The sequence below is a fragment of the Bufo bufo genome, chromosome 1 (genome assembly GCF_905171765.1).
Source record: "Bufo bufo chromosome 1, aBufBuf1.1, whole genome shotgun sequence".
Lineage (NCBI taxonomy): Eukaryota > Metazoa > Chordata > Amphibia > Anura > Bufonidae > Bufo > Bufo bufo.
Window position 1 is genome coordinate 708,228,172 of NC_053389.1, and position 27,127 is coordinate 708,255,298.

Here is a 27,127-nt window from a genome sequence, read left to right on the forward strand (position 1 = left end):
TTACTATTATTCCTGGGCGCTGCTCCAATCGCCCGCTGTGCCCCCATTACTGTCTCCTGCTCCATATGCTAATTACTACTATCGGAGCGATGAGCAGGAGACATCAGCTGCTCTCCTGGGCATTCCTTCTCCCTGCTGTAGCGCTGTCCAATCGCAGTGCAGAACGTCACAGCCAGGGAGAACGAACACCCAGAAGAGAAGCTGATGTCTCCTGCCTATTGCTCAGACAGTAGTAATTAGCATACTGAGCAGGAGACAGTACTGGGGGCACAGCGGGCGAACGGAGCAGCGGCCAGGAATAATAGTAAGTGCAGGGACATCCCTGGGCGCCGCTCTAAGTAGCCTGCTCATGAAATGTCGTCTTTAACGTTTAATACAGGAGGCAGGTGCCGGCAGCAGAGCCTCTGACAGGGAGCTGCGATCAGCAGCAGTTTACCCCTCAGGTGCGGCACCTGAGGGGTTAACTGCTGCTGATCTTCTGCCGGTACCCGCCTCTTGTATTAAAGGTTAATTATCATTGGTGGCGCAGTGTACCCCACTCAACCACCCAGTATTAAATTCATTGGTGGCAGTGGCCACAGGGTCCCCCTCTCCCCTTCCCCTCATTGGTGGCAGTGGCAGCTTCTGATCGGAGCCCCAGCAGTGTAATTCTGGGGCTCCGATCGGTTACCATGGCAGCCAGGACGCTACTGAAGCATATCTGCATATAAAGCTATTCTAATGTTCTGCCATGTCAACCATTTTCTCCAGTCTTAGGAAACTTATACCAGCTTGAAAAATGTAGCATTTTGCGTGCATTACGCGAATAATACATTGCCGATTTTCGCAATCTAGAATATAATCTCGAATTCTTGATCTCACGAATATATGACGAATATTCTACAAAATATTCACAAAATATCGCGAATTTGAATATTGCGATTCGCCGAACATGCGAACATATGGAGAAATTCGCGCCCGCCATATTCTTTTACATTGTGAAGAACTTTGACCCATGACACATTTCAGCACATGGACATACCCCCTACCTTATAAATAAACCTGATCTGGCCGCCATTTTACATTCAGTGTTTTGCCAGTGTAGGGAGAGGTTGCTGTGTGGAGCAAGGACAGGCTGTTAGGGACACCAAACGCTAGCTAATAGGGCCACAAAAGTCCTTTTAAGGACTGGTATAGGTGTGCTATTGATAGGTGTGATACATAGAGGGGTGTGATATACTTATAATATACTTTTATAATGAGTCAAAAACACATAGATCTATATAGTGATCACCTGGAAGTCAGGGGCCTAGAGGCTAGGGGCTTACTAGGGCCATTTTTATGTAGGGTAAGGTTCCGGATGGGGTCGCTCTTCTGAGGGCCAGAATAGCACCCCCCTGTAGGGCAATATCAGGGACAGTTCTTTGGCCACCCTGTCCTTCAATACCACATCATCATCTAGCCCAGGGATAGATGTTTTTTTGCTTTCCCTCCTGAATTCATCGATGTGCACTGGAACCCACCGGATTGTGGTAGGACATATGGTTTCTGATTTGGTGCTGCCGAGCACCTGATTTAGTGCATTTGTTATTGCCTACCACATCTATGCTTTTTAGTTAACTTTAATAATTTCATTTATTTTCATTTTGAGGGATATCTTTTCCATTCGCACGTCCGCAAAATGGGTCCGCATCCGTTCCGCAATTTTGCGGAACGGGTGCAGACCCATTCATTTTCAATTGGGCCGAAATGTGCTGTCCGCATCCGCGGATCCGCACTTCCGCATCTGTGCTACTGTTTCCGCAAAAAAATAGAACATGTCCTATTCTTGTCCGCAATTGCAGACAAGATTAGGAATTTTCTATTATAGTGCCAGCGATGTGCGGTCCACAAATTGCGGATTGCAGATCCGCAAAACACTTACGGACGTGTGAATGGACCCTCATAGTAAAATTATTAAAGGTTACGTTTTATCTTCATGTATATTCTAATGGATTGCCTTCCTTGTACAATTTTATAATATACTTTCTATGTTAGAAAGTATATTATAGTGCATTTGTATCGTGCGGCAGTTGTGTGCGGTTCTGCTGCAATACTGCAGGTATATAGAGGGACAAGCATTATTGGAACAAATAATTTCTACTGGTGTGATATACCAGTCGTCCCCCAAAAAAACTGATTGAAGCGGGGTGTTATATACCAATATACTTTCTTTATAGTGCATTTGGGTACTGTATAGTGCATTTGCGCATGCGCGTACCCGAAAATTATATTGCCAATATTTTGCATTGAAAACAAAAATGAATGGAGATCGCAAATTAGAATAATACATCTGGCATGTCACAGTCCATGTTGTGGGACTATTTGTGCACTTCTAGTAATTATTTCTTGGCTGCAAATATGAGCTGAAGGTTTTAAAGGTTCGCCTGCCATTCAATTGTGGGAACTTGTGGGACCCGACAGATGTTCGTCCATCACTAGTGTGATATACCTATAATATACTTTCTAACATAGAAAGTACACCAAAGCTTGAATAGAGGCGGGGGGGTTAGACATCTATTGTCTGCCACATACAATGCTGTCTTGACACCTTTTTCTGGGAGATCATTATCACCTACTGACTCCAATTAGGATAAAGGAATCAACACCTTTGACCCCATGCTGGGTATAATTACCAGATGTTGATTCAGTTACATATTTATTCCCAGAGAATTCTTGTACAGTCACTCAGAATTGAGAAAGCTCGTTGGAAGAACGAGTGAAACGTTTTCAAGAAATCTACAGTAAGTCCAGTTGCCTTGATTTATTCTTTACAGATATACAAAGTACATAGTACATTTGTATTGTGCAGCAGTTGTGTGCAGTTCTGCTGCGATACCGCAGGTATATAGAGGCACAAGCGCTATTGGAACAACTATTTGCAACAGATGTGTGATATACCTGTTGCCACAAAAAAACTGACTGAGGGGTGCAATATACCTGCTTCCACAAAATACTGATTAAGGGGTTTGAGATACCTGCTTCCACAAAATGCTGATTGAGGAGTGTGATATACCTGCTTCTACCAAATATTGATTAAGGGGTTCTATATACCTGCTTCTATAAAATACTGATTAAGGGGATTGATATACCTGTTTCCACCAAATATTGATTGAGGCCTGGGATACACCTGCTTCCACAAAATACTGATTAAGGGGATTGATATACCTGCTTCCACCAAATATTGATTGAGGCCTGCGATACACCTGCTTCCACAAAATACTGATTAAGGGGTGCGATATACCTGCTTCCACCAAATATTGATTGAGGCCTGCGATATACCCGCTTCTGCAAAATGCTGATTAAGGGGTGCAATATATCTGCTTCTACCAAATATTGATTAAGGGGTTCTATATATTTTGCTTCAACAAAATACTGATTAAGGGGATTGATATACCTGGTTCCACCAAATATTGATTGAGGCCTGTGATACACCTGCTTCCACGAAATACTGATTAAGGGGATTTATATACCTACTTCCACCAAATATTGATTGAGGCCTACGATCTACCTGCTTCCGCAAAATATTGATTAAGGGGTTTGATATCCCTGCTTCCACAAAATACAGATTGAGGGGTGTGATATACCTTCTTCCACCAAATATTGATTTAGGATTTCTATATACCTGCTTCCATAAAATACTGATTAAGGTGTTTGATATACCTGCTTCCACAAAATACTTATTGAAAGGTGCGATATACCTGCTTCCACCAAATATGGATTAAGGGGTTATATATACCTAGTTCCACAAAATACTGATTAAGGGGTTTGATATACCTGTTTCCACCAAATTCTGATTGAGGCCTGCGATATACCTGCTTCCACAAAATACTGATTAAGGGATTTTATATACCTGCTTCCACCAAATACTAATTGAGGCCTGCGAGATACCTGCTTCCACAAAATACTGATAAAGGAGATTAATACACCTGCTTCCACAAAATATTGATTGAGGACTATGATATACCTGCTTCCACAAAATACTGATTAAGGGGTTTGATATACCTGCTTCCACCAAATATTGATTGAGGCCTGCGATACACCTGCTTCCACAAAATACTGATTAAGGGGATTGATATACCTGCTTCCACCAAATATTGATTGAGGCCTGCGATACACCTGCTTCCACAAAATACTGATTAAGGGGTGCGATATACCTGCTTCCACCAAATATTGATTGAGGCCTGCGATATACCCGCTTCTGCAAAATGCTGATTAAGGGGTGCAATATATCTGCTTCTACCAAATATTGATTGCGCGAGAATTCGTCCGCTGCGTCACACGGAGGATCGCATTCAGCAGGACATGGGCGGGCTGGAGGGACGCGCTGGGCGGCGACTGTTTATGAAGGTAGACGGAGCCTCTAGGTGCTAATGATGCCCACATAGCACCTAGAGGCTCATTAGCATATTTATAAAAGTTAGTTTTTTAGCACAACCGCTGCCCCACAAGCGATTATAGTAGGATGGTTGGCCAGAGCAGACACTAGCAGATCGCTAGTGTCTGACAGCTAATTATGTGATACAAAGTGATAGAAACCCTTTAAGGGGTGCAATATACCTGCTTCTACCAAATATTGATTAAGAAGTTCTATATACCTGCTTCCACAAAATGCAGATTGAGGGGTTTGATATACCTGCTTCCACAAAATACTGATTGAGGGGTGCAAAATACCTGCTTCCACCAAATATTGATAAAGGGGTTCTATATACCTGCTAACGCAAAATACTGATTAAGGGGTTTAATATACCTATTACCACCAAATACTGATTGAGGCCTGCGATACACCTGCTTCTACAAAATACTGATTAAGGGGATAGATATACCTTCTTCCACCAAATATTGATTGAGGCCTGCGATACATCTGCTTCCACAAAATACTGATTAAGGGGTTTGATATACCTGCTTCCACCAAATATTGATTGAGGCCTGGATACACCTGCTTCCACAAAATACTGATTAAGGGGTTTCATATACCTGCTTCCACCAAATACTGATTGAGGCCTGCAAAATACCTGCTTCCACAAAATACTGATTAGGGGATTCGATATACCTGCTTCCACCAAATATTGATTGAGGGCTGCGATACACCTACTCCCACAAAATACTGATTAAAGGGTTTGATATACAGCTTCCACCAAATAATGACTGAGGCCTGTGATACACCTACTTCCACAAAATACTGATTAAGGAATTTGATATACCTGCTTCCACCAAATATTGATTGAGGCCTGCGATACACCTGCTTCTACAAAATACTCATTAAGGGGTATGATACACCTGCTTCCACAAAATACTGATTAAGGGGATAGATATACCTTCTTCCACCAAATATTGATTGAGGCCTGCGATACACCTGCTTCCACAAAATACTGATTAGGGGATTGATATACCTGCTTCCACAAAATATTGATTGAGGGCTGCGATACACCGACTTCCACAAAATACTGATTAAGGGGTTTGATATACAGCTTCCACCAAATAATGATTGAGGCCTGCGATACACCTGCTTCCACAAAATAATGATTGAGGGGTGCGATATACCTGCTTCCACCAAATATTGATTGAGGCCTGCGATACACCAGCTTCCACAAATTACTGAATAAGAGGTTTGATATACCTGCTTCCACAAAATACAGATTGAGGGTTGCAATATACCTGCTTACACCAAATATTGATTAAGGGATTCTATATATTTGCTTCAACAAAATACTGATTAAGGGGATTTATATACCTGCTTCCACCAAATACTGATTGAGGCCTACGATCTACCTGCTTCCGCAAAATACTGATTAAGGGGTTTGATATCCCTGCTTCCACAAAATACAGATTGAGGGGTGCGATATACCTTCTTCCACCAAATATTGATTGAGTTCTATATACATGCTTCCACAAAATACTGATTGAAGGGTGCGATATACCTGCTTCCACCAAATATTGATTAAGGGGTTTTATATACCTGTTTCCACCAAATACTGATTGAGGCCTGTGATACACTTGCTTCCACAAAATACTGATTAAGGAGATTGATATACCTGCTTCCACCAAATATTGATTGAGGCCTACGATATACCTGCTTCTACAAAATACTGATTAAGGGGTTTGATATACCTGCTTCCACCTAATATTGATTGAGCCCTGCGATACACCTGCTTCCACCAAATACTAATTGAGGGGTGCAATATACCTCCTTTCACCAAATATTGATTGAGGCCTGCGATACACCTGCTTCCACAAAATACTGATTAAGAGGATTGATATACCTGCTTCCATCAAATATTGATAGAGGCCTGTGATACACCTACTTCCACAAAATACTGATTAAGGAATTTGATATACCTGCTTCCACCAAATATTGATTGAGGGGTGCTATATACAGATGCAGCAGGGGTAACACGCACACTCTTAACTCAAATTTCTTAACTCATCGCGTTATCTTGAAACAAAAGTCATTGAAAAGCAATTGCTTAACACATTTAGTTGCATTTAGTTTAGATAACATGTCTCATAAAGCATGTGTATTAACCCTGCTACATCCGTACCTGCTTCCACCAAATATTGATTTATTGATTCAGGCCTGTGATATACCTACTTCCATAAAATACTGATTGAGGGTTGCGATATACCTGCTTCCACCAAATATTGATTAAGTGGTTCTATATACCTGCTTCCACAAAATACTGATTAAGGGGATTGATAAACCCGCTTCCACCAATATATAATTGAGGCCTGCGATACACCTTCTTCCACAAAATACTGATTGAGGGGTGCAATATACCTGCTTCCACCAAATATTGATTGAGGCCTGCGATACACCTGCTTTCACAAAATACTTATTAAGGGGATTGATATACCTGCTTCCACCAAATATTGATTGAGGCCTACGATACACCTGCTTCCACAAAATACTGATTAAGGGGTTTGATATACCAGCTTCCACTAAATACTGATTGAGGCCTGCAATATACCTGTTTCCACAAATACTGCTCTTCTCTAAGGACTTTGGCACAAGGTCATTTTGAAAATGACAGGCAGAGGAAGAGGCAGGCTGTTCCACAGGAGTGGTAGGGGTCAGGCAGGTGCACCAGGCTAGAGCCTAAGTGGGAAGTTGGAGAAGGTTCTTGCGATTATGTCAAAGGACGCACCAGAGTTGGTTGAGTGGTTCACTCAGCCTTCCGCTTCTGCACCCTCCTCATTCTCTGTATCTGCACCCTAATCACTCTCTGCTGTGTGCATACCCAAAGACATCACCACCATCAAAGCCCCTCCACTTGACTCAGGGGAATTATTTTCCCATCCATTCCCAGAACTTACCAATGCGCAGCCATTCTTGGCTTCGGATGAGGAAAAGGAGATAGCAACGACCGCCACCCAGTGGTCTTAGGACAGTACCCAGATCAGCCCAAGGAGGGTGGTCCCCACTGTTACTGCCTACTCCGAGATCTCTATGTCAGTTGTGATGAAGGTGATGATGATGACGTGTCGATGGGCATCATGTGGGTGCCCACAAGAGAGGAAGAGGAGGGGAGTTCAGAGGGAGAGACGGAGCAGCAGATAGGAGAAGGAGGAGAAGAATGCAGAACTCGCAGTGCACAGGAGGCAAAAATCAGACTGCAAATATATCTGGAGCGAGCCATCCACCATGCACGGTCACATCTTCCGCTACCAGGAAGCCGACACTAGAGATGGCCTTGCGGTTCGCCCGGCGGTCTTTTCGCGGCAAACTTTGTTCGCGATTCGCCGAACATGCAAACATATGGCGATATTCGCACGCGCCATATTTTTTTGCATAGCGCCGAACTTTGACCCATGACACATCCATCAGGTGGGACAGGACAGCCAATTGAGATATTTCAGCACATAGATACACCCCCTACCCTATAAATAAACCCAATCTGGCAGCCATTTTACATTATGTGTTTTGCCAGTGTAGGGAGAGGTTGCTGTGTGGAACAGGGACAGACTGTTAGGGACACCAAACCCTAGCTAATAGGGCCACAAATGTCCTTTTAAGGACTGGTATAGGTGTGCTATCGATAGGTGTGACATACTAAGGGGTGTGATATACTTTTAATATACTTTCTAACATAGAAATTATATTATAGTGTATTTGTATTGTGCAGCAGTTGTGTGCGGTTCTACTGCGATACCACGGCTAGATAGAGGGACAAATGCTATTGGAGTAATTAATTGCAACGGGTGCGATATACCTGTTGCCCCACAAAAAACTAGTTGAGTGCTGCGATATACTTTTTTCCATAAAATCCTGATTGAGGGGTGCTATATACCTTCTTCTGCCAAATACTGATTGAGGGCTGCGATACACCTGCTTCCACAAAATACTGATTGAGGGGTGCCATATATCTTCCTCCACAAAATCCTGATTGAGGGGTGCTATATACCTGTTTCTGTCAAATACTTATTGAGGGGTGCTATTTACCAGTTTCCGCCAAATATTGATTGAGGGGTGCTATACACCATTTTCAGCCAAATACTGATTGAGGGGTGTCATATACCTTACTCCACTAAATACTGATTGAGGAATGCTATTGCTATATACCTTCTTCCACCAAATATGGATTGAGGGGTGCAATACACCTACTTCCACAAAAAACAGATTGAGGGGTGTCATATTCCCGATTCTGAAAAATACTGATTGAGGCATGCTATATACCTGTTTCCACCAAATACTGATTGAGGGGTGTCATATACTTTCTTACACTAAATACTGATTGAGGGGTGCTATTGCTATATACCTTTTTCCACCAAATACTGATTGAGGGGTGCAATACACATTTTTCCGCCAAATACTGATCGAGGGGTGCTATATACCTGTTTCCGACCAAATACTGATTGAGGGGTGCAATATACCTTCTTCCACTAAATACTGATTAAGGGGTGCTATTGCTATATACCTTTTTCCACCAAATACTGATTGAGGGGTGCAATACAACTTTTTCCGCCAAATACTGATTGAGGGGTGCCATATACCTTCTTCCTGTAAATACTAACTGAGGGGTGCTATTGCTATATACATTCTTCCACCAAATACTAATTGAGGGGTGCAATACAATGGATGTTAAATGTGCATGTGAGAGATATTTCTCTGCTGTACATACATACATGCTACAGACACAGTGCTGTGATGTTACAACAAAAATTAGTGCACCAATCACTAATATCTACTGAGACCTTATAAGATGTGAAGTTGTGTGTACTGCAAAAAAAAAAAAATCCTCATTAGGGATTTTCACAATGGCGAATTTTTTTTAAACACTCTATCTGCATATAAAGCTATTGTTCTGACATGCATGTAAAAATGTAATCAAATACACTGCTTTAATGTCAAATTACTTACAGTGATCAGGAGTTCTTCCTCAACGTCGCGAAAATTGCTGCCAACCATCTTTTCTGATCGTATCCAACTTTGGGTCGGTGGAAACCAGTTGTTGTAGTAGGCCACGCCTATTTTGCGCATGCACATATGCAGAAATTACATTGCAGATATTTCGCAATGAAAAAAAATAATGAATGGAGATCGCATAATACATCTGGTATGTCACTGTCCATGTTGTGGGACAATTTGTGCACTTCTAGTAAGTATTTGGTGGCTGCAAATATGACCTGAAGTTTTTTCAGGTTCGCTTGTCATTAAAGTGAATTGGGCCCGCACGAAATTGCGGTTCGCGAACATTTGCCAGCACATGGCTCCGCAGTGTAGCCTTTTTTTAACGTGTCAGCTGCTGACAATAGTGTTGCCATCTGCAGCCTGTGCTGTTAACGCATAAGTCGCGGTAAGCTCAACACTCAACTAGGGACGACCGCCTTAAGAAGGCACCTGGCCTCCCATCACCGAGCCCAGTGGGAGCAACGCCGTCAGAACCCACAAAGCCACACTCCCGGCGCTCCACGTCCTGCCTCTTCTCCTTTTCCTCTCTCCTCCCATTTGTCCTCCACTCCACCTTCCATCGTGCCGACGTCGCATTCATCTGGCATAAGGCAGGTTTCCGTGGCCCAAATGTTCGAGCGCAAAAAGTTGATGACGCTGGCTTGTCGGAACTGCTAGCCCACCAACTACTGCCATATAAACTGGTGGACTCGGAGGCCTTTAGAAAATTTGTGGTCATTGGCAAACCACAATGGAAAGTCCCCAGAAGGAAATATTTTTCCCAGAAGGGCACCCCAGAGCTATATGGCCATGTTCAGCGGCAAGTGAATATATCTCTGGCACACAGTGTCGGTGCAAAGATACATCTGACCACAGACACGTGGTCTAGCAAACACGGGCACGGAAGGTACATAACTTTTACTGCCCACTGGGTGAACCTTCTAACGGTCGTCAAGCATGTAACCCGTGGCACCCATGTGGATTTGCTGTTACCGCCACGGATTGCATGCAAGCCTGCCTCTTCTTCTTCTCCTCCTACTCCATCCTCTGTCTCCTCCTCGGCTGACTCCTCCTTTTCCACTGATACCGCCTCTTCTGCTGCACCCCCCAAGCTCCCTAGAACCTATTTGACCTGCCAGGGGAGACATTACCATGCTGTGCTGCGGCTGTTGTGCCTGGAAGCGAGGAGACACACAGGTCCTGCACTGCTTTCAGCTCTGCGGTCACAGGCCTATCAGTGGCTAACCCCGTTCAATTTTACAGTTGGTAAAGTGGTGTGCGACAACGGTGCCAATCTGCTGAGCGCGCTGAAACAGGGCAAAATGACACATGTCCCGTGCATGGCACACGTCCTGAACTTAGTCGTGCAGAGATTCATTGCCAAATACCCCGGGGTCCAGGACGTCTTGCGACAGGCCAGGAAAATCTCTGGCCATTTTAGAAGATCTTACACGGCCATGGCTCACCTTGCTGCCTTTCAGTAGCGACACCATCTGCCCGTCAGATGTCTGATTTGTGACTGCTCGACGCACTGGAACTCCACCTTGTATATGCTTGATAGGCTGCTCCAGCAGCAACGTGCCGTTAATGACTACCTGTACGAACTCTGTAGCAGGGCAGGTTCTGGGAAGCTTGGTTTCTTTTCACCGCGCTAGTGGCTGCTCATGCGCGACACATGCAGACTCCTGCGGACATTTGATGAGATCATCAAACTGGTCAGTCGCAGCCAGGGCACCATCAGTGACATCGTACCTTACACCTTCTTTCTGGAGCGTGCATTGCGTTGTGTCATTAATCAAGCCGTCGAGGAGCAGGGGCTGGAAGATAAGGAAGTCGCAATGCTGGATGAATTCCCAGGGGGGGCTACTCCATCTGAGACAAGTCAGCAGGAGTCTGAAGAGGAGTCAGAGGAAGATGGTGGCTGGGGGGAGGAGGAGGAGCAAGAATAGCAGGCTTTGAGGGGGACTTTAAACTTTTCGGGGATCCCTGGTGTTGTCCGTGGCTGGGGGGAGGAAACTGAGGACGATATTCTCCTAGGCGATGAGCAGGAGCCAGGGCGCTCCACGGCTTCCAAATTAGTGCAAATGGGGGCCTTTATGCTCCAGTGTTTGAAGAGGGAGCGCCTTATAAAAAGCATAAAGGGCAAGGACCAGTACTGGGTGTCAACGTACTTAGACCCCGGTACAAACACAAAATGGTGGACATGCTACCAGCATCACAGAGGACTGTCAGAATGCAGCATTTCCAGGCCTTGCTGCGAGATATGCTGCATTCTGCTGTTGCAGGCGCTGGCAGAGGAATTTCAACCCACAGTGAAACAAGTGGGGGTACCAATCCTACCGCGTCTGCAAGAAGAGGGCGGTTTGAAGATGTGTTGGTCACTTCGGATATGAGATCATTCCTGCAGTCAACCCATCGACAGCCGGATCCAGCCTCAGGGAATGCCTAGACCGAAAGGTGTCCGACTACATTGGGTTAACGGCCGATGTGGACGCTCTGAGAAGCGAGGAACCCCTGGACTACTGGGTCTGCAGGCATGACCTGTGGCCAGAGATTGCACAATTTGCCATGGAACTCTTGGCTTGCCCCTCGTCGAGTGTCCTGTCCGAATGGACGTTCAGCGCAGCAGGGGGGATCGTGACTGATAAGCGCACTCGCCTAGTTCACTACAGTGTGGACTACCTCACATGAATCTCGAAGGAATTCAATACCTGTAACGACCACGTGTAATTGAATTTCCTTATGCCAGCCCACACATATCCACCACCACCCAGAACAAAGAATGGTCCTTGTCTTATGTATATACAGCCACATAAAAGGCCTTTTCTGCCAGGTGAATTCCTAATTTTTGGGGCATCTACTCTACCTGCGGTTTGCGGATTTTACTTGCGGTTGCGGTGGCGGCGGGCAGTGCCATCGGGTCCTCATGCGGCTGTTTGCGGGACCCAATGGCATGGAAGGCAGTGCGATGCCTAAGGAAGGCATCGCGCTGCCTTCTGGTGATGAGCCTGTGAGATCCAGCCCCCTGGATCTCACAGGCCGGAAGCTGTATGAGTAATACACAGTGTATTACTCATACAGCCAATGCATTCCAATACAGAAGTATTGCAAGGCATTGTAAAGGGATTAGACCCACAAAAGTTCAAGTCCCAAAGTGGGACAAAAAAGTAAAAGTTTCAAGTAAAAATAAACAAAAACGTCATTTTCCCCACATAAAGTAAAAAACTATTTGGAAAAAATAGGGGGGGGGAGTATATATATTGGGTATCGCCGCGTCCGAATCGACCGGCTCTATAAACATATCACATTACCTAACCCCTCAGATGAACACCGTAAAAAATAAAAAATAAAAACTGTCACCTTACATAACAAAAAGTACAACAGCAAGCGATCAAAAAGGCGTTTGCCCACAAATAGTACCAATCTAACCGTCACCTCATCCCGCAAAAAATAAGCCCCTACCTGAGACAATCGCCCAAAAAATAAAAAAACTATGGCTCAGAATATGGAGACACTAAAACATAATTTTTTTTGTTTTAAAAAAACTATTATTGTGTAAAACTTACATAAATAAAAAAAAAAGTATACATATTAGGTATAATTGCGTCCGTATCGACCGGCTCTATAAAAATATCACATGACCTAACCCCTCAGATGAACACCGTAAAAAATAAAAAATAAAAACTGTGCTAAATAAACAATTTTTTGTCACCTTACATCACAAAAAGTGTAATAGCAAGCGATCAAAAAGTCACACACACACCAAAATAGTGCCAATCAAACCATCATCTCATCCCGCAAAAATAATACCCTAACTAAGGTAATCGCCCAAAAACTGAAAAATGATGGCTCTCAGATAATGGAAACATGATTTTTTTTGCTTCAAAAATATAATCATATAATGTTGTAAATAACAAAAAATAAAAACGGTGCCAAAACAGCTATTTCTTGTTACCTTTCCTCACAATGTAGTATAATATAGAGCAACCAAAAATCATATGTACCCTAAACTAGTACCAACAAACCTTCCACCCTATCCCGTAGTTTCTAAAACGGGGTCACTTTTGTGGAGTTTCTACTCTACGGGTGCTTCAGAGGGGCTTCAAATGGGACATGGTGTCAAAAAAACCAGTCCAGCAAAATCTGCCTTCCAAAAACCGTATGGCATTCCTTTCCTTCTGCACCCTGCCGTGTGCCCGTACAGTAGTTTACGACCACATATGGGGTGTTTCTGTAAACTACAGAATCAGGACCATAAATACTGAGTTTTGTTTGGCTGTTAACCCTTGCTTTGTTACTGGAAAAAATGGATTAAAATGGAAAATTTGCCAAAAAATAGAAATTCTGAAATTTCATCTCCATTTGCCAATAACTCTTGTGGAACACGTAAAGGGTTAACGACGTTTGTAAAATCAGTTTTGAATATCTTGAGGGGTATATTTTCTTAGATGGAGTCACTTTTATGTAGTTTCTACTCTAGGGTTGCATCAGGGGGCTTCAAATGGGACATGGTGTCAAAAAAAACAGTCCAGCAAAATCTGCCTTCCAAAAACCGTATGGCATTCCTTTCCTTCTGCGCCCTGCCGTGTGCCCGTACAGTAGTTTACGACCACATATGGGGTGTTTCTGTAAACTACAGAATCAGGGCCATTAATATTGAGTTTGGTTTGGCTGTTAACTCTTGCTTTGTAACTGGAAAAAAATTATTAAAATGGAAAATCTGTCAAAAAAGTGACATTTTGAAATTGTATCTCTATGGTAGCAAGGCGCCAAAAAGAAGTGGTAATGGCACTACGGGTCAGTACAGTAGCCACAGCAGTAGTAAAAAAAGAGCAGAGGCTGGAACCTCCAAGAAAATTACCAACGCCAGATCTACTTCTATTGGTGATGCCACTGATTCTGTGGATGCAGGCTCAAGACGTGCCAAACCTAAACCGAGCTTGGCTGCCGCTAGCTCTGTTTGAGTATCTCCTGTCTGGCAGTTTTTTCTCCTCACTGCTGGAAGACAAAAGCATTTTTGTGTGCAAAATTTGCAGGATTAAAAGAAACTGTGGGTGTTCAAACACAAAAGTAGGAACCACGGCTCTAATGCAGCATATATAGTGGCATCAGCAGTTCCTGTGGGAAAATAGAATTGGCCGACCAGCAGGCGCTACAAGAGTGTCTTCATCCCAGCTTAATTTGTGGCAGCCAGGTCACATCCACGTTCAATACCGTGTCCTTGTCATAATCAGTTACTGCTTCTCCCACTCAAACTACTTCTCCTCCTACACCACTCCATCAACAGCCATCGATAATGGAATGTGTCAGGAAATAACTGTACACACACAGAAATCTGCTAGTGTGCAAGCTTAACTTCCACCTGGCCAAGTTGCTGGTGGTGCAGTTGCTGCCATAGCACTTTGTGGATTCTGCTGCCTTTGGGGAACTGATGATGTGCATTCTGTTCCGCTGTAAAGTACCTAGCCACAATTATTTCTCCAAAACAGCCATCCCTGGCTTGTACTCTCACATAGCAGAGAACATCGGCTGCTCATTGCAATTCTTGCGTTCCGGCAAGGTGCACGTCACTATGGACACGCAGAGCAGCTGCTACAGTCAGGGACAGTACCTGTCTTTCACGGACCACCTGGTCCATGGCAGCACTGAGGCAACACTGAAGCAAGAAGGTCAGGTCCTATTGACATCTCCACGTTTGTGTCCGTCTGGTTCCCACGTCAGCGCCTAATCCGCCTCCTCTACGTCCTCCTCCATGGATATCCTCCCAACCCTAACAGATATAGGACAGAGCGTCACTCCCACTCATGGTCCCTCCTATCATATGTGTAAAGTGAACTGTTGCCATGCCATGTTAGAGCTGATTGGCCTAAGCGAGAGTAGTCACACTTCCGTTCACTTGCTAAAGTGCATCAATCAGCAAACATCCCACTGGCTTTCTCCCTGCCAACTCTAACTTGACAAGGTAGCCAGCGACAATGACCAGAACACTGTGGCTACTTTATATTTGGGGAGAAATAACACATTCTCCCTGCACATGATAAATTTAGACGTGTGCTGTTTTGAAAAAGTACAATAGCAAAGAATGACCTTCTGGACTTGCAGCAACAAAACAGTCTGACATTGCACCACATCATCCAACTTGCTGGAGTTTCAACTTGCATATTCTACAGCATCTGTATGAGCAGCATTTAGCAGTTTATGATCTTGTTATGTAACTGACCACCTCTGTAACGGGGTGCCGAAGGCACACTCGGTCTCCCATCAGCTGCAGACCTGCTGCTTAGCTTCGGGAGCGAGGATCTGTGTTTGACCTCGTTCCCAGGGCGGCTTTGCTAGCTTGGAGGCTCCCTGCTCCTAGGTCTGCCTTGAGCGCCGAGCTGATCACTCGGTGCTCGACTGGTCGGTCTGTCGGTCATGTGACGCTGGTCACGTCACATGACCCTCACTCCCCACTATAAATACAGGCAGCCTGCTGGCCACAGGTTGCCTGTTAATTTAGGTTCCTGGCAGTTGTTGGATACCTGTGTACTTACCTGATCCTGTTCCCTGACGATCCTTTGCCTGCTCCTCCTGTACTGCGCATCCTTCCTGGTATATTGACCTCGGCTTCCACCTGACTATTCTTTGCGGACTCCTTTGGTACTTCTCGACTCTCCTGTATTTATGACCCCGGCTTCTCCTGACCTTTCTTTGCTTATCCCTCTGTACTGCGTTGTCCTCTTGGTTTTGACCCGGTCCGTTCACTATCCGTTATTTGTCTTGTCTATCCTTCCCGAACGTATACTAAGTTAGGCACTGCCGTCCAGTTGTCCCCTGTCATCAGGACTCGTGAGGCATGTAGGCAGGGCCAGGGGTGAGGGTGGAGCGCAGTGGTCACTATCCTCCCCCCTGTGTGTGTGTGTGTGTACGTGACCGTTACAACCTCAGTATGTGTTGATTCAAGGTCAGGCCGTGGCAGCTCATCAGAGACACCTGTCTTTTACTCAGGCACAACGTCTGCACCTTGTTAGCCACCCTATAGCTGTTGGGGACAGATACAAAGAAGTTGGAAGAGGAAGTGGAGGATGAGGACCTATCACTGAAGAAGGAGGAGCAAGAGGAGAAAGAGTCGCTTGTGCAGGAGAACGAGGCTGATGATGATGACACTGGCCATGATGACCATTCATCTCAGTGGGGATGAAGCCAGAAATAACTGGGTCCTCAGGCATACTGGCAAGAATGGCAAGCTGTATGCATATTGCTTACCTAATGGCAGTCATATGCTTGCCAACAAGCTATCTGATGATTACTGGATACACATGTTTTTATACCCTTGCTATCAAAACAAAATAGGGGAATGTTTTCCTGCGGAAAGGGAGGCCAAATTACTTTATTACTAGGATACATTCTGTACGCAGCTTGTAACCACTTTAGGCGAACAGGCGCCTGCAGCTCGCATGTCTGACCAGGAGGCTCCTCTCTGGCCTCCACAGAATCACTTATCTTCCGCCATCTCCGATACCACAAACAGTAGAAGCAACAGCAGCCAGTTCAGTATCATCAACATTATGGAATGCAGATGATACTTATCCATGTACAGCGCAAGGCTAATGCAAATCAACAAACGGAGTTCAGTTGTACCTGGACTCTGGTCTTTCTCATACTGTGTTCCCTGATCCCATAGACTTCTGGGCAGATTGGAAGAGTGGCTGCACACACATCTATTGCCTTGTCTGTTCCATGCTGTGCTGCTACCACTGCAGCTACTATTGCAGTTATAAGCCACTATTACTCTACCCTTTCCACATCCATATTGTACTGCTGCTGCTCCCATTTAAAAGGGAAACTTTAGGGGGTGTGGCTTGGCCGCCGAGAGTGATGCTACGTGAGTGCACTGCTCCTGCACCTTAGCGACTATTTCACAGCAAATTTTCCTCTATCGTTACCCATACATGGTCAGAAACCTCCCGAACAGGTTACCATCACCATGGGCAAGACCAAGAGGCAACTTCCCAGGCTAAGCAGTGAAAATCTTGAGAAATATTTTGAAAAAGGAAGGATCCAACATGGCACCGTTAGCCCAGTCTCCGCCGCATCCGTCTCTCCAATCCGGGAGCTGACCCCAGCACAAACTCTCTGTTCCGGCCCTCCTTCACCTCCTCTGGACTCCTCACGACTCCAGAAGACATCAAAGCGGCAGGGATCAGCTGCGCACCCTCCCAAGATGGCGCTGGTGCAGAGGGCGTTTCTCCCTCCAGTAGCCCACAGAAGAGAAGACAGTGCCTAGAAACCACATCTGACACCCAGGTGGGCAACCTTTTCTCAACCTATAATACTGCGGCCCTTGTGGAGGACTCTCTTACCGTATTTCCCACCTCTGAAAAAACAGTGTCCGGGGACACTTTAAAACTAATGCTCCAGGCCCTGAAATCCTCAATGCACAATGACTTGGCCACTTTACTCGCCCCCCTATCTACCAAAATACTGGCAGTGGAGGACCGTATGTATCATTCGAAAACTAAGATGTCCAACTTTGCCAGATCTCAAAATGCTGTCATTGACGCCCACAACAACATGGCAGATGAGGTGGAAGTACTAAAACTGAAAATGGCGGATTTAGAGGACCGCTCGCAAAGAAACAACATAAACGTTTGTGGCATTCCAGAGGAAATCTCAAACTCTGAACTGACCCCATATATACAAAAGCTATTCTTAGCGCTGCTCCCCCACCTATCGCCACAAGACTTAACTATAGACAGGGCTCATAGAGTCCCAAAACCAAAACACCTGGATCCGGAAATCCCAAGAGATACCCTGGCACGCATTCACTTCTTTCCCACCAAAGAAGCAGTGATGTCAGCAGCCAGAAAATTGGGTATGCTGCCTGCACCTTTTCATTGAATACATCTCTATACTGGCACCGGACGGGGTTACAAGCAAAGTGTACTTGGCTTGCATGCTGACCTGCATTCCCTGGATTTTATGAGGCTGTCATGGCCCATGAACAGGTAGGAACAAGAGTTAGGGACCACTCATGAGACAACCTTGACGCGGTGAGTGGCTTACTATGCTTTGGCCAAAATATAAACCAATGTCTCGTCCAGCATGGAGGGCAGAGTGCTGGATGTAGTGTGCGATCACATTTGCATTTTCCGTTTGTATATGTATTTCGCCATGGTGATGTGCACCTACAGGCAGGTTGTGCTGACCCAACCCCTTATTTTTTTCTTTGTAGTATATATTGGAGGCGTGGCGATCTCCTTGGAGTCATTGCACACCTGACCAGTTAATCTGTCCTTGAGGCTGGTTTTAAAGTCAGTATAAAACTGAGTCTGCTTGTATAGAACCTACCATTAGCCATCTGGCTCCAGGAGAAGTATATGGTGGGTTCAGCATGCATGTTGGTACTTGCATCCCTGGATCCGATGAAAGCTGTAATGGCACCGGACGGGGTTACAAGCAAAGTGTACTTGGCTTGCATGCTGACTGCATTCCCTGGATTTTATGAGGCTGTCATGGCCCATGAACAGGTAGGAACAAGAGTTAGGGACCACTCATGAGACAACCTTGACGCGGTGAGTGGCTTACTATGCTTTGGCCAAAATATAAACCAATGTCTCGTCCAGCATGGAGGGCAGAGTGCTGGATGTAGTGTGCGATCACATTTGCATTTTCCGTTTGTATATGTATTTCGCCATGGTGATGTGCACCTACAGGCAGGTTGTGCTGACCCAACCCCTTATTTTTTTCTTTGTAGTATATATTGGAGGCGTGGCGATCTCCTTGGAGTCATTGCACACCTGACCAGTTAATCTGTCCTTGAGGCTGGTTTTAAAGTCAGTATAAAACTGAGTCTGCTTGTATAGAACCTACCATTAGCCATCTGGCTCCAGGAGAAGTATATGGTGGGTTCAGCATGCATGTTGGTACTTGCATCCCTGGATCCGATGAAAGCTGTAATGGCACCGGACGGGGTTACAAGCAAAGTGTACTTGGCTTGCATGCTGACCTGCATTCCCTGGATTTTATGAGGCTGTCATGGCCCATGAACAGGTAGGAACAAGAGTTAGGGACCACTCATGAGACAACCTTGACGCGGTGAGTGGCTTACTATGCTTTGGCCAAAATATAAACCAATGTCTCGTCCAGCATGGAGGGCAGAGTGCTGGATGTAGTGTGCGATCACATTTGCATTTTCCGTTTGTATATGTATTTCGCCATGGTGATGTGCACCTACAGGCAGGTTGTGCTGACCCAACCCCTTATTTTTTTCTTTGTAGTATATATTGGAGGCGTGGCGATCTCCTTGGAGTCATTGCACACCTGACCAGTTAATCTGTCCTTGAGGCTGGTTTTAAAGTCAGTATAAAACTGAGTCTGCTTGTATAGAACCTACCATTAGCCATCTGGCTCCAGGAGAAGTATATGGTGGGTTCAGCATGCATGTTGGTACTTGCATCCCTGGATCCGATGAAAGCTGTAATGGCACCGGACGGGGTTACAAGCAAAGTGTACTTGGCTTGCATGCTGACCTGCATTCCCTGGATTTTATGAGGCTGTCATGGCCCATGAACAGGTAGGAACAAGAGTTAGGGACCACTCATGAGACAACCTTGACGCGGTGAGTGGCTTACTATGCTTTGGCCAAAATATAAACCAATGTCTCGTCCAGCATGGAGGGCAGAGTGCTGGATGTAGTGTGCGATCACATTTGCATTTTCCGTTTGTATATGTATTTCGCCATGGTGATGTGCACCTACAGGCAGGTTGTGCTGACCCAACCCCTTATTTTCATCTCTATACTGATCTCTCTGCAGTCACTTTGCGGCAACGCGTTACTTACTACCCATCACAATGTCTTTACGAAATAGCAACATAGCCTACAAATGGGGATATCCGCTAAAATTACTAATTTCTAAAGAAGGACATACCCATGTAGTCCGCACTTTTGGAGATGGCAAGATTCTGCTAAAGAAATGGCAAATCCCTATCCCGGTACCTGACTTGGGAAAATCTCCACCCTACAACACATCAAGATGAGACCAGCGACAATGCCTCTCTCAAGATCATCTTCTGAAGAGCCCCCCTGGGTTCCCATTTGATTCTCTTGGAGCCCCCCCTGGACTAACTTGGAAGACTTGCTATACCAAATTATATTTACGTATCCTTTAGGCATTTTCAAGGCCTTGTAAAGTCAGTTCAAATACCCTCTTGTCTCCAATGGGACTTTTTTTCTCCTATTTCTGACAAGATGGCCCTGTTCTCCTTTAACAGGATACTAACATAGTAACATAGTACATAAGGCCGAAAAAAGACATTTGTCCATCCAGTTCGGCCTGTTATCCTGCAAGTTGATCCAGAGGAAGGCAAAAAAACCCTGTGAGGTAGAAGCCAATTTTCCTCACTTTAGGGGATTAAAAATTCCTTCACGACTCCAATCAGGCAATCAGAATAACTCCCTGGATCAACGACCCCTCTCTAGTAGCTATAGCCTGTAATATTATTACGCTCCAGAAACACATCCAGGCCCCTCTTGAATTCCTTTATTGTACTCACCATCACCACCTCCTCAGGCAGAGAGTTCCATAGTCTCACTGCTCTTACCGTAAAGAATCCTTTTCTATGTTTGTGTACAAACCTTCTTTCCTCCAGACGCAGAGGATGTCCCCTCGTCACAGTTACAGTCCTGGGGATAAATAGATGATGGGATAGATCTCTGTACTGACCCCTGATATATTTATACATAGTAATTAGATCTCCCCTCAGTCGTCTTTTTTTCTAACGTGAATAACCCTAATTTTGATAATCTTTCAGGGTACTGTAGTTGCCCTATTCCAGTTATTACTTTAGTTGCCCTCCTCTGGACCCTCTCCAGCTCTGCTATGTCTGCCTTGTTTACAGGAGCCCAGAACTGTACACAGTACTCCATGTGTGGTCTGACTAATGATTTGTAAAGTAGTAGGAATATGTTCTCATCACGGGCATCTATGCCCCTTTTGATGCAACCCATTATCTTATTGGCCTTGGCAGCAGCTGCCTGACACTGTTTTTTGCAGCTTAGTTTGCTGTTTATTAAAATTCCTAGATCCTTTTCCATGTCAGTATTACCAAGTGTTTTACCATTTAGTATGTACGGGTGACTTGCATTATTCCTTCCCATGTGCATAACCTTACATTTGTCAGTGTTAAACCTCATCTGCCACTTATCTGCCCAAGCATCCAATCTATCAAGATCCCTCTGTAGTAGTATACTGTCCTCTTCAGTGTTAATTACTTTACACAGTTTAGTGTCATCTGCGAAAATTGAAATTTTACTGTGCAAGCCTTCTACAAGATCATTAATAAATATATTGAATAGGGCCCAATACTGACCCCTGAGGTACTCCACTAGTGACAGTGACCCAATCTGAGTATGTACCGTTAATAACCACCCTCTGTTTTCTATCATTGAGCCAGTTACTTACCCACTTACAGACTTTTTCTCCCAGTCCGGGCATTCTCATTTTTTATACTAACCTTTTATGTGGTACAGTGTCAAATGCTTTGGAGAAGTCCAGATACACGACATCCATTGATTCGCCGCTGTCAAGTCTAGAACTTACCTCCTCATAGAAACTGATTAAATTAGTTTGACATGACCGATCCCTCACGAAGCCATGCTGATATGGCGTTATTTGCTTATTTCCGTTAAGATGCTCTAAGATAGCATCTCTCAGAAAACCTTCAAACAGTTTACCCACAACAGATGTTAAACTTACCGGCCTATAGTTTCCAGGCTCTGTTTTTGGACCCTTTTTGAATATTGGCACCACATTTGCCATGCGCCAATCCTGTGGAACATTCCCTGTCAGTATAGAGTCCGCAAATATCAGAAATAATGGTCTGGCTATGACATTACTTAATTCCCTTAGGATACGGGGGTGTATGCCATCCGGTCCTGGCGATTTGTCTATTTTGATCTTTTTAAGTCGCTGTTGTACTTCTTCCTGGGTCAGACAGGGCACTTTTAATGGGGAATTTATTTCAACATTCAGCATTTTATCAGACAGTTTATATTCCTCAGTGAATACACTGGAGAAAAAAATATTTAACAGCTTTGCTTTCTCCTCGTCACTCTCTGCGAATCCCCCCTCATTACTCTTTAAAGGGCCGACACCTTCAGATGGCAGAGAAGGAGTATAATTAAGTTTGTTTGTTGCAATGTTCAATACCTGAAGCTTTAGGTGCTATTTCATGCTTCAACACCCCCAAATATCCCAGATTGTGGCCCTAGCTTTTGGCTTCAAAATGGAACTGTCACCCCACATCGCCATTATTGGCGATTTTCAGTTATGATCCTTTTCTTTCCTCCCCATTAGATACTCTGATGTACGGTTCCACTTTTACAGGTCCTCTCAGAAATGGTGGCAGCAACATCCTGCGTTTACACCCTAAGCTTATTAGAGGTCTCCTTTTTAAACTAAGACACACTGAAAAGAAAAGACGAGAAAAAGATATTGCGCTGATCTTAGAAAAAATTTCACAAGTGGAAAAAACTAACAAACAAAACCCTCAGCTGAAATCGCTGCTAAACTTCGCTCCTAAAGAGACAAGCTGAGGAATATCCTTAATAGAGACTTCAACAAAGCACTTCTCAAACTTAAAGCTGGATTCTACGCCCAAGAGAATAAAGCAGGTAAACTGTTAGCTTGCAAACTCAAACAACAAACCAAAGCTAAAATCCCTTTCCTACTTCACCCACAGTCTAAAGCAAAACTCCTGGTCCCCAGAGACATAGCTGATCAATTCCGTCTGTACTATAAAGACCTGTACAACCTCAAAAAAAACATAGAACTTCCAGAAAATTATGAGACCTTAGTCCAAGATTTCCTAACCAAAGCCCAGTTGCCAAAACTTACATCATCTCAGATAGAATCCCTAAATGCTCCTATTACGGAGCTAGAACTCAGAAAACTGCTTCTTTCCCTTCCAGCGGGCAAATCCCTGGTCCCGACGGATTATCAAATATTATATGCATTTCCATGTCCCTCTAATCCCACATTTGTATCTATGTTTCAAACCGTCATGTCAGGCGTTACGTTTCCTCCGACATGCTGATGGCTCTGATCATTACTCTCCCTAAACCGGGCAGAACAGCTGACTCCCCACAAAATTTCAGACCCATCTCCCTTCTTAATTCGGACATCAAAATTTTTGCTAAATTAATTGCCAATAGATTATCCCCTATCCTTCCTCGTTTAGTAAGAGATGACCAGTCTGGGTTTGTCAAAGGTAGGGTTTGTCAAAGGGTTTGTCAAATAAGCCTCAGATAACACAACGCGACTATTTAATCTTTTCAACATAACAGAGATTAAAAATATTCCCAGTCACATTAGATGCGGAGAAGGCGTTTGACCACCTTTATTGGTCATTTGCCTTTTCTGTTCTGGGAATAATGGGTTTCACTGGTCCTATTGTTAACGCAGTGCAAGGGTTATACTCTGAACCTACAGCAAGGGTCTTTGTTAATGAAGTCCTTTCAGACACTTTCCACATCACTAATGGATCTCGCCAAGGCTGTCCTTTGTCACCCTTAATTTTTATAATGGCCCTTAAACCCCTAGCGCAACACCTTTGCCTATCCACAGGTATAGAGGGTCCGCGGATAGGAGATTGAACACAAATAATCTCTCTATATGCGGATGACATCATCCTCACAGTCACAAACCCCACACAATCGATAAAACACGCATTCTCACTTATCTTTCTTTTTGGTTCGCTTTCCTACTATAAGATTAACAGCTCCAAATCACAAGCCCTTCCCATCAACATTCCGCTACCAGAACTGCGATACTTGAAAGGCACATTCCCTCTGGATTGGCAGAAAACAACTCTTCCATACCTGGGAATCAAACTCACATACCCCTGTTCACTTGCATACCAGAACAATTACAAACCCCTCATCCCCACCATGTCACAGGATTTCTCGAGTTTCAGTATGAAGGATGTTTCTTGAATCGGCAGAGTGGCGTCATTCCAAATGATGACTTTGCCTAAGTTGATTTATGTCTTCCGAGCTCTACCAATTCCGGTACCCGAGTCATTTTTCAGAACCACTCCTTAACTCCTACATATGGAGCACAGGCCGTCCTAGAATAGCCCAATCCATAATGTTTAGGAAAAAATAGGCAGGTGGTATTGGCCTCCCATCAATCAGGGAATACTTCTGCTCCATTGGCCTATCTTTTCTTAGAGAGTGGTGGAATCCCACCTCAGGTAAATCTTGGGCACAAATTTAAGCTTACTCCTTAACTGGAGGCATGTTGAAGGTCCACCTTTGTTTAGCCACTTGGAAACAAACTGTTACTAATACCACTCTCTTAACCAATGCACACGCTGGAACTCTGTGGTCACAGTTCCATAGAAAGCAGGGTAGACTGAACCTTACCATACTTACCCATACATCAACCTATGTTTTGGAGAAACTCATAGGTGACATTGATTTATCCTCTTGGAGAGCTGTGGGTATATCCTCGGCGGCTCATCTGATTAAAGATGCAATAATTGTTTCCTTTGAATCTCTCCAAAGGACTAACAACTTGCCTCGTTGGGAATTCCTTTCATATTTAAGGGTTCGCCATTGCCTTGGTTCCCTCCTCCAATCCCCTCCCAAGATTCAATCTGACATCATCAGATTGTTTCAAACTCCTTCATTGTTCAAACACCACACCACTCGATACATATATGATTTAATAGGAGACAAATCTAAGTTTATTATAACCGCTCCAATGTTAAATGGGGAAAAAGATCTACAAATAACCTTTTCGGAGGAGGAGTGGGCCAGGGCAGCGAGCTTTATAGCGTCCACTTTTAAAAGCACCACCCACTATGAAGCTGGGATAAAAACCCTACTCAGGTGGTACTTTACTCCACTCAGATTGAGCATCATATACCCAGGTATATCCGCATATTGTTGGAGGCAATGTGGGAAAACAGGAACACTATATCATATACTATGGTCATGCCCAAAGCTCGCTATATTTTGGCAGAAAACATTCTCTTTAGTCTTATAGGTCACCGGGCTACAAATTACCCCATCTCCTGCCTTCACTCTCTTATTTATTGTGATGGACCGTATCCCTCATGAATACAGATGTATCACAGGCCATATCTTACTATGTGCCAAACTAATAATTACTAGACACTGGAAATCAGTAGAATCTCCAGCCCTATAAGAGGCCATTCAAGCAATAAATACCTCCTGTAGATATGAGAAATTATTACCGGAAACCATGCTTAACCCAACTATCAGGGATCACACATGGGCTCCCTGGTTGTTAAACACAAATTATTTGTCATCATATATAAAACTTGCAACTACCTAGCTGCTCCCCTTCTTGAGTGACCTTTTGTTTCAGTTATGTTTAGTTGGATGCTCCAGCGGTAGGCGTCCTCCTCTGCTCCTGTGATAACCAACAGGTGGAGGGGCGCTTGTCGTATGCTGTTACTTTTGTTTAAATTCGAACAGTGCGACCTCTAGACTCACTATGTCTTAAGGATTGTATTTCCTCTAGCCCGATTTTATGCCTTTTTAATGTATGTACTTGAAAATTCAATATAAAAGATTATTTCTAAAAGGGAGAATTTATACAGGCTTCTTCAGAACATGCCACTGTTTCTTCTGACATTAATATGTACTGTATGTGTATAAAAAGGGGCAGGGATATGGCAACGTTAAGGGCTCTTTCACACCTGCGTTATTGTCTTCCGGCATAGAGTTCCGTCGTCGGGGCTCTATGCCGGAAGAATCCTGATCAGGATTATCCTAATGCATTCTGAATGGAGAGTAATCCGTTCAGGATGCATCAGGATGTCTTCAGTTCCGGTACGGAACGTTTGTTGGCCGGAGAAAATACCGCAGCATGCTGCGCTTTTTGCTCCGGCCAAAAATCCGGAACACTTGCCGCAAGGCCGGATCCGGAATTAATGCCCATTGAAAGGCATTGATCCGGATCCGGCCTTAAGCTAAACGTCGTTTCGGCGCATTGCCGGAGCCGACATTTAGCTTTTTCAGAGTGGTTACCATGGCTGCCGGGACGCTAAAGTCCTGACAGCCATGGTAAGTGTAGCGGGGAGCGGGGGAGCAGTGTACTTACCGTCCGTGCGGCTCCCCGGGCGCTCCAGAGTGACGTCAGGGCGCCCCAAGCGCATGGATCACGTGATCGCATGGATCACGTCATCCATGCGCATGGGGCGCTCTGACGTCATTCTGGAGCGCCCGGGGAGCCGCACGGACTGTAAGTATACCGCTCCCCCGCTCCCCGCTCCTACTATGGCAACCAGGACTTTAATAGCGTCCTGGGTGCCATAGTAACACTGAACGCATTTGGAAGACGGTTCCGTCTTCAAATGCTTTCAGTACACTTGCGTTTTTCCGGATCCGGAGTGTAATTCCGGCAAGTGGAGTACACGCCGGATCCGGACAACGCAAGTGTGAAAGAGGCCTTAGGCATAATTTTTGGATACTTAGTCGCAACAAGCCACTGTTCCTTTTTTCCTTTAGCATAGGTGTTTTTTTCCTTTAGCACAGGTGTTTTTTCCTTTTAATTTGTCAGCCAAAGTGCCTCCATAATAGTGCCAGACTCAGGTTTCAATAACAATGCCAGCTATATTTCTTCACTAGTGCTCCAATAAGGGTACAAGCCATGTGCCTTACTAGTATACCTGTAACGGTCACGTACACACACACACAGGGGGGAGGAT

The 27,127-nt window shown here is 44.6% G+C and overlaps 1 long non-coding RNA gene across 1 annotated transcript; it reads right to left on the reverse strand.

The window, feature by feature from the left end:
• Window positions 1–27,127, reverse strand: LOC120987171. The gene is made up of 4 exons (XR_005775945.1): window positions 27,114–27,127; window positions 15,869–15,875; window positions 14,301–14,305; window positions 1–135 (listed from the first exon to the last, which is right to left on the reverse strand). It is a non-coding gene; the product is annotated as an uncharacterized LOC120987171 (long non-coding RNA).